The sequence below is a fragment of the Astatotilapia calliptera genome, chromosome 23 (genome assembly GCF_900246225.1).
Source record: "Astatotilapia calliptera chromosome 23, fAstCal1.2, whole genome shotgun sequence".
NCBI lineage: Eukaryota > Metazoa > Chordata > Actinopteri > Cichliformes > Cichlidae > Astatotilapia > Astatotilapia calliptera.
In genome coordinates, this window is record NC_039323.1 from 40,845,702 (window position 1) to 40,855,380 (window position 9,679).

Below are 9,679 nucleotides of genomic sequence, written 5' to 3' on the forward strand. Positions count from 1 at the left end.
CGCAGAAAGTAATTGTCTTATTTGTCTGATTAGAAGAGAACAGAATATACTGGAGTTTTCTGCCCCATCTCAGCAGGAGCAGATAGACGGGGAGCCAAGGTCGTAGCTTAGGCGCTGTGTGAGAGAAAGCATGTGAATGTTTAGGCTTTTTATGATAAGGTGGAGGCACCAGAGGCTATAAGAGTTTGAGCAATGCTCCACCATTTTGAGATCTGAGGCTGTCTGCATCAGTGTCCATCTCCCACGCGTGTGATCATTAAAATCATCGTTTGACTCAACCCGACCGGACCAGTGTTGTTATTGTGGTTTTTCTCTTGTCTCCATCCCCAATATTTTGAACCATAACATTTTGGGGGCTCGTCCTGTGGTATTGGGGTGGAATTTAAAAGTTTGGACGGTCCGAGGTTGTCGAACGGACAGGCACGAGCCAGTGGTCTTATGTGAGTGGGCATAAGCCGGCTTATCTAAAGGTAAGGCACTACCTGTTGAATTATTTCCAAAGTGTGCCAAATTGGATATGACTAAATTAAAGTCTACTCACTGAAATTACTGGTAGAGGGTCTGTTTTGATTTTGATGAGGATCCGTGTGTGTTATGCAGTTAAAGTCGGCTAAGAGTCTTTAATGAAGTTGAAAAAGGAATTGAAAGAAATGCTGGGTTCGAGTCCCAAGGAATTGAGTTAGAGTCTCAAGTAGTTTGATAGGGAATTGGTCATTTTGTTGGTTAGAGTCCAAATTGGTTATAGAGTGGACCTGAGTGGTCAGTTTGTGGGTTCGAGTCCCCATTGACCTCTAGGTGGCACTTGCCTTAGTCATACTCTTGTTTTAGGGCGTTGACTGGTGTTTCAAATTGTTATAAATTATTATAGAACGGCGGTTAGAGTCCGCTAAGAAGCGCATAGCCCGGAGGTTACGCTCCCTCCTGGCCGTGGACGCGCGGTCTTGACCTGTCGGCGAACAGGGTTAGTTCAGTTTGGCTTATCTGTGGGGTACAGGGCATCCTGAAATAAGCTAGGAGTTAGAGTCTCCTCACCGTTTGGAACGGTGTGATGTGCTTTTTTGAATACTGTTAAATTGAGTTAGGGACCTTAGGGATTAGGCCAGATAAAGTTAGAGTCTGATACTGGTTAATTGATTACAAAAAAGTTGGACTTTCTTCGGTTGGACCCGTTATGGTTAAATTTGTCGAAATTGTGTAGGTGCTCTTTAGAAATTAGGTCAGAAACTGTTCCAGAAGTAACAGATACTGTTTGATTGATTACAAAAAAGTTGGACTTTCTTCGGTTGGACCCGTTAACTTAAATTTGTCGAAATTGTTAGGCGCTGAATCTGTCAGGCCTGTCAGTGATTGTAAATATAAGACGTCTTTGTAATATAAAATAAAAGAGTTTTGTCTGAGCTTTGTGTGACCCTGTGTGTGACGACAGCGCACTGCAGCGCTGCGAGCTATTTTTAGACTGTGTGTGAACATGCAAATGAGCTGTGGAGCGCACAGAGGACTTTTGTTGCTGTTTAGCGTGTTTTTGAGTTTTATAATTATGATTTGCAAATAATGATACATGCCTGTAATTAAAACGCTGATTTTGCTGATTATAATACTACAGATAAGGTTTTGAATGACTACGCTGAATGTTTGATGTTCGGCTGGGTTTTGATATAGAAGAGACAAATCGAGCATGATTAAGACCGGCACGTCAGCCGGCAGAGTAAGATTGTGAGGAAAATGATATTAAATAAATCTCTCAGTGTGTTGATACAGGTGGCTACGGGCCTGGACCAACTGCCCCCACAAGCACAGCGGCCGAAGCAAATTATAGTAATGGAAACCACACTCAGCAAGAATCAGCAGCTGTGGAAAAGACAGCAGCTAGCAGAGAATTAAAGGAGAAATTAAGAGAAGCTTTAACACATAAAATTGGGGCCAACAGACTTGTGGAGGTTGGGAAGGCTTCCGGAGCATCACAACAAAAGGTGAAACAAAAACACACACAAGCAGAGTAATGTGAGAGAGAGGCACATGTTAGAGAAATGCCTTGTTTGAGGAAAAAACGTTAAATTAGCCCACCTACAAACGCACATACACGCAATGAAGAAACAGCTTACACTCATGAACACGTGAAGATTTTCCAGCAAGTTTAAAGCAGTGAAACTTAACATACACCCGCCGTTAAATAATAAAGTTTATCCACTACTAACAAATAAACTCTCTGGGTTGCAGGACAACAACTTAACTTCAAAAAAAAAAAAAGGCACTGGTCTGACCAACCAGTGATAACACGACAAATTTAGTGGTTAGAAAAGTCAAATTGTGACATGTTTTCTGCTGATTGATTAATACAAGTGATTACCAGATGAAAGAAAATTCCAATTTTTGTGCTTTTAAACACGATCTTAAGAATTTTAACATGTACCTGTGTTGTCCTGTCAGCTTGGTGGGTCATGAGTGGATTATATGGTGAGAAAAAACAAAAAAAGGGGGAGAGAAGGCTGACACAGGGCCTGGTCCCGTTGTTTCTCCCCTCTCTGAATAACGCAGCCAAAATAACATCATTTTCCTGTTCATCTGTTTTTGTTTTGTTTTTGTTTTGTTTTTTCTCTTTATGTTTGATTACAGGCTGCTTTGTCGGCCCTGAAAGCCGAAGCTGACCCTGGACTCCTGCTCTCCCCCCTACCATCTTTGCTCTCTCCTCTACCATCTTTGATGTGACCCTGACCAAATGCTAAAGCAGCTGGACCCACAACAACAACTTGAAAATGTCAACAGTGCTGCAGGAAAACGATCTCATGCAGCGGAGACGGAGAGCGTTAAATCCAAGGCCCGTTTCACTACACGGGGAGATTTCCGTCAGCGTCTCTTCTTTCTGAGAAGACTGAGAAAGGCCCGGCTCCCACCACCGATTCTGACCACCTTCTATAGAGGAACTATCGAGAGCATCCTGAGCAGCTGTATCACTGTCTGGTTCGGGAACAGCACCATGCCGGACAGACAAGCTCTACAGAGGGTTGTGCAATCAGCTGAGTGCACCATCCGCTCCGAGCACCCTGACCTGCACTCAATCTACAGCAGGCGGTGCTGGACCAAGACCAGGAAGATCGTGAAGGACCTCAGCCATCCCAACAACAGACTGTTCTCTCTGTTGCTGTGTACGTGACAAATAAACATCTGGATTTGGAAAACGAGGCATTCGCAAAGCCAACAGCATTGTGCCTGATCGGACACACCCCTCTCACACACTCTTCACACTCTTGCCATATGGAAAAAGACAGCTTCAGCTGACAGAGCTGTGATGAGACGCCCATTAAGCCCAGATGAAAAGTGAGGCCGAGCAAAACAATGCTGACCTTAACCACTCTGCATTAAAACTGTGCAGGACAGTGACGGACCAACAATGATCGTCGGGCAGCAAAAAGGGCGTGCCAGAGACAGGAGGAGTAACTGAGGTCAGGAGGCACCTCAGAATGGACAAAACACCAGGAGAAAATAAGCTGAAGGCACAGGTGTCGGGGCTCGGCCAGGAGCTGACCTCTGAGAAGAGCCGAACAGCAGAGCCGCAAAAGGCCGTGGAGCAAAGCAAGGAAAACATCGATGGACTTCAATCTGAAGTGGACGGAAAAGATTCTGAGGTTTCTGCCCTCAGTAAGAGCTCAAGGCATCAGAGCAGAAACTGACCATGGCTCAGGAGGAGCTGGCTGATAATCGAACCCATCAGGCTTGGAGTCCCAGACACAGGACTTGGAATCAGGCCGGAGCTTGCTGGAGCAGGAGGTCGCCAAACCTGACGAAGAAGCTCCAACAGCAGGAGCAAGCCCTGAAGGAGCTACAGAAGAAAAAGGGTCAAGTTAAGGAGGAGTGGAACAGGGAGAAGTTGCAGGACACTGGAGAAAAGCACTGCCTCAATTGGGGCCAGAACCAGTATGGACAGAACTTTGAGCAGCAGCACCAACAGATGCAAACAGACTGAAAAGGAGGAGGGCAGGACCCCAGGGCATGCTTCAGGCCGTGGTTTACCCAGAACACCAGAACAGGAAAGTGATGAACACAAACACCCACACAAACACACACATCTACATGCACTGACTCAGAATGAAGAGAAACACACATATGAACATATGCACTCGTTGATTGAGGGAGAAATGACACACACACGTGCAAAAAAAAAAAAATCGAAATGCTGATTCAACTCACTGAGGAGTGATCCACACACACACATTTACAAGCTTGTGCAATAAAGAGTGATACACACACGCTGTTGCAATGAAGAATGCTTTACTAACAAATGCTGCACACAAACATCCAAATATGGAGTCGGTTACAACAACAAGAAGCCATTGATTGTTTATTGGTTAAATGCATTTCATGCCACACAGAGGGCATCTGTGTAGATTTAGGGGACAAGGTCTAAAGTAGTTTGGTTGTGAAAACAATGTCTGTGCGTGATGTCTGTTTATGGCTCAAGGCCTCCACTGAATTGTTTACTGTGCTTCACACAGCCTGATAAGGAGCAGTGGTACAGAGTGAAAATGATGAATTAACGGTGTGAGTTTTATTTCGGAGAGAATATGAAAAGGTTGTGTTGATTTGACTCAGTTGTTTAAGTTTCTGCCAAAGCAAAACATTTGTGTGCAACCAGTGTCCACTATTGAATTAAGTCAATCCAACATGTATTTGTCAGTGCAAAAAGGAGTTACGGTACCTGTATGCCTACACAATATAGTGTGTGAAGTTTTGGTTGATTTTTGGGTTTTGTTTGACACTAGGTTGATACTATCAGTGAGGTTTGGATTGTTCTCTTTCTCTAACATAGAGAAAGAGGGTTTGATCTTTGGACATGTTTGTAATGGGCCCCAGTATTTGTTATTATATGAGTGTTTTATTGGTTACGTTTGTTTTTGCTTTTGTTACAGTGCACTGAGATAAGAACATCAGAGAGGTGTGATCCACCGGTGGTGATATTTTGGTATCTTGTGAGTTCCTGATTTAACAAATCAGCTCTTTAATCCAGGCCTGAGAGATTGAACTTTAAAGCGCTATAAAATATTCTTATTGAAAACAGTCGCAAAGTATTTTTCTCCATGATTATAATGGGCTTGGGAGAAATTCACTTATATGGGACATTGATCACATGAGAAGTCCTGAGCCTAAAAGGATTGCAGCGAGTCGATCCAGTCCAAAAAAGAAAAAAAAAACAAACAAGGAACTGTTTCCTTTAAAATGATGACGTCATCTTGCTGGTGATGGAGGCTCGAATAGGTTGCGCGTGAGACTCCATTATCAGCAATATCTGGTATGAATGTGTGTGGATGTATGCATGTGACTGGACTGTGACGGACTGACGACTAAAAGTTTTAACTGACTTGATATTGAGACAAAAACGGTACCGACTTTAGGATTATTGAATGTCCACAGACAATTCACCCAGCCTGTAAAAGAAGGGTGGATGTTTTGTTTTTGCAAGAACAGAAGGATGACAGAGACTAAAGAGCTGTAGCTTCACAGGAGTGTGAACTGCAGGCTGAACCCTTTGGTTGCTAATTTTGAGTTACTGATGTTTGCATTAAGAAAATTGTGTTTTAGTAGCTGTGTTTCGATTAATGTATCATATTATATGGTGGGGAATGTTAAATGCTAAAGTGAAGAAAAGGTTTGATTCCACTCATGACTGAACATGTTATTATTAACCATAGTGGGTCACTGTAAAGAGTCAATTAATTTTTATAGAGGTAAAAAAAAAAAAAAAAAAAACCTCCACCGAGGTCTATGAATAACAGGGGAATGATAGACAGCCACACTCAAAATGGAGATATGTAATGATAAACACTGGTCCCCGTCTTTTGGGCGCTTTCTTGAAGTAGTCAACAATTTAAAAGTAAGATAAAATAACAGGGGCCTGTGCTGAGGGGTGGTGCTGCACAAGAACAAGAGTAAAATAAAGAGAATATTGTTTTCAGTTTTGAGAAGTGCAAATTAAAATGTACCATTATACTAAGAGGATCAATATGAAGTTTGATATTTGTTAATTTTGAATGAAGTACATGACTGGTGACTGTTCTGTCCTGAGCTTTTGTTTTTACAGCACCCGCTTGATCACACCAACAGTTTCTCACCACCGAAGAGGGGTACTTGCAAAAAATAGAGAATGGGGAGGAATATCATCAAAACTGGAAAAGGTAATCCCCAAAGGGGGTGATAACGCCATAACTTTCACTTATGGTCAAATTCTCAAAATTTGACCCCGAACTTGAAAAATTCTTCAAACATTTAGAGACAGAGTGGAGGTTTAGATCAACACATGTCACAAACCACATAAGGCTGGAGCATTTGAATCAAAAAGGTGAATTGATACGCAGCAAAATGTTGATCATATTGATTATGTTTATTCCAGGGTGCAGAGAAGATTATTATTATTAAAGACAACAAATGAAATAACGAAAACTAGAAGTGGAAAAATTTGCGTTAACGGTAATAAAATCAAAACAAAAAGGAAAACTAACTAAAACTGTACTGAATGTTCACAAAACTAACTAAAATTAACTAGATTTATAGCAAAATGTGTTTAGTTGCATTGATGTGTGCGTGCCCTGCAATAGTAAAGTCAAGGCAGTACGTTAGTCGAGTCGTCTGTGTTGCTGCTCCGTCCACGCGCAGAATCATGTCAGGAAAAGTCGGGAGAAAGCGCCAGAGTCCAATTTAGGATTACTTTGAATATGACTGTTTTTTAGATATAGCAAGAGTCTTGTAGTGGAGAGAGACACAATGTCCTCCTGAGACCCAGGGAAAGAAAAAAGGGAAAAGTATTTTCATTTTTTTCTTTTTCTTTTTTCTTTTTAAGATAAATCAAGTGCTGGGACGGTAAAATAAACACATTACAAAAACAAAATTGTTTTTAACTAATTTTATTTAAATTTTACAACATGTGCACTACAGTGCACAAGGGGAGTTCATTGATCACGAATGTGAAACTAACAACATTCAAGAGCTATTTAAGAAGATTACATGTTCCACTGAAATTTTTGTAAGCAGGATATTAAAACTTATTTATATAACAATATCATAAAAATGTAGATCAGGGATCAACTTAGAAGTCACTGACACTTCACTAGCTGTAAGCCATTGGTTCAGGAATAAGTGATTGCACTGGGCTTTCTATTTCACAAAAGTCAATTCATTTATGATATCTGAGGAAGTACTGTGATTTTTATTTTTATTTGGAGACACAAAGGAACATTTGGCACTTCCCACATCTCACGTATGTTTTACTGTTGCACCCATTCTACAACTGAAATGCCTTGGACTGTTAACCATTTCAGGCAAGTGGAGTGAACCATATTTTGTCATGTTCTCCGTGAAACTAAATGAGCCTAATTCTTAAAGACCTCTCAAATCATTTACTAGATGTTTATTCTTTGAAAATTAATAAAAATCTGAGTTTAACAAAATATTTTAAATGTAAATATCAAGCTTACCTTTCTTTCTTCCATAAAATGTGCTTGTGGGCACGTCAGCCATTTTGAAAAGGTGGGAAAAACAATTGGCAAGGCCACACCCCCACACATGTGATATAATTTTAAAGGTACTGTTGTCCTCGCTAAGAAACATCAGGACTTAGAGGAGTGGCAAGTAGAGTATGAGAGCTACAAGCAAAAACTAAATGTGTACTACAGTGCGCAAAAATGAATTACTGGGCCATCAGGGGGTTATGAGGGACATTTATGACACGAAAAATCCCACAAACCTTAAAGTGCACTTGAAAAGCTCACACAAGAAGGTTAACCTAGCTTACCTTGAAGAGCTCCCCCACTCAACCCGCATCCCCCGAAAACAGCTAACCCCAGATAAGGCAGCGTGATGTATCCCGAGATAACAGGACTGGGACATCTAAATAAATGTGTGAAACAATCGCCTTCAAAAAGGTTATCAATTCACTTCAACCAAAATTAGGAACACTCGGTGCGGCAAGAGTTAATAGTTATTAGTCTCAACACCCAAGGATAACCAGAAGAGCATGATTGATATGATGGAACTGAGATTTTGTTACACTTAATTTTTGCAAAACACAACTAAAACTAAACTGAAACTAAGGATTTTCAGGAAAATAAAAACTAGACTAAACTAGCAAAGAATTGGTAAAAACTGATTCCAACTGGTAAAAAAAAATTGAAAATCTGGAGGCAAAACTAGAAAAAACATAGAAACTAATGAAAATTGCAAAATAGTTAAAACCCTGGGGCGGAGATTGGCAGATCTGACCAGGAAATGTTATAAGATGGATTGTCAGGACAGTCAGCGTTAAAGCCACTTTCAGTCCATACTAGGATGGCATTGGACATCTTCGGGGCGGAAGAGAGTTGGTGTGACCAAGGTGTGGTTTGGCTTGTTTTATGTATATTTGAGATCATATGGCTCTGGATGGACCAGTTACCAGGGCATGGAAGGAGGACAGACTCATTGACTGAGGAGAAGGAATTTCCTGGGATTGGAGATCCTCTGGGTGAGTGGTTGATTAAAAGCATGCATAAAATAGAAGTTATCTGTTGTTATTGATTGGTAATAGATTGATAATTGGCCACATTTACAGCTGTATTGACTTGTTGTGGACGTAGTCGACTTCAGGTTTAAGCACTCTAATTAACAGGTTGAAAATAGTGACATTAAAGGAAGAATATGCAGCGCCACCCTGTCAGACGCCAGTGATGGTGGAGCTCACTGATGAATCAGGTGAGCTGGATTCATGGCTGATTCAAAACTAAGATCCCCCTGCTGTGGTCAGTAAGGGGAGAACAGGGGGAAATAAAATTTAAAAGAGGCATTTATAAACGTTTATGGGTCAAGCGAAACGGGATAAAAGGGGGTGTTTTACTGTTATTTTAATATCAGCATTATTATTGTATGAGAATCATGCAACAAGTATTGCATCGATGATCATATATTGAAGCTTTTGACCTTATACTAACATCTGTGTTCCTGTGATGGTTATAACCTCTGATGAATCTTCTATTTACAGGTGTTAGGATAATGATATAATTTTTATTGCAGGTGTAACCATGATCATTTTCATACATATTGCAACTTGTTGCTCATTGTAGAGTTGTGCTCAAGTTAATAAGGGTTAAAAGCTACAGTCAGCGCGAATGTCTGACTGATCTATTGAGGGAAAAGGCTTCGAGCACAGAAGGCCGCACGCGCTTACAAAACACTGATATCATGTTATTCTTTGTGATCTTTTCTTCAATTATGTCTTTAAGTTTAGTTTAAATAGTGGCAGTTAATTAAACGACATTTATTAAAATATTAAATACCTGAGTCAGAACATTACACGCAGATCACCTTAACGATCTGGGAAACCTTGTAGCTGCCTAACCTTTTCTTTTAATGTTCTAGCTCCGTTGATTTGACACATGGGGATGTGTCAAAAAAAAAAAGGGGGGGGGGGAAGTTGAGCTTTAACATCAAACAAGGATTATTTGAACATTTTATAACTTCATTTGTGTCTTTAATACCTTAGGAATGGTAAAACTTAAGCTAATAGCGGCCCGAGAAGTTTCCGGTCTTTTGTAGAGAATCAGTAAGAAGCATAGATCATTATTTCCATGTGTAAGCATCAATCATTGAAATGAACTGAATAGCGTTTAGAAGATTTGTTAATTTCTTTGTCTTTTGTTAAAAAGAGTGGTTTCAATAA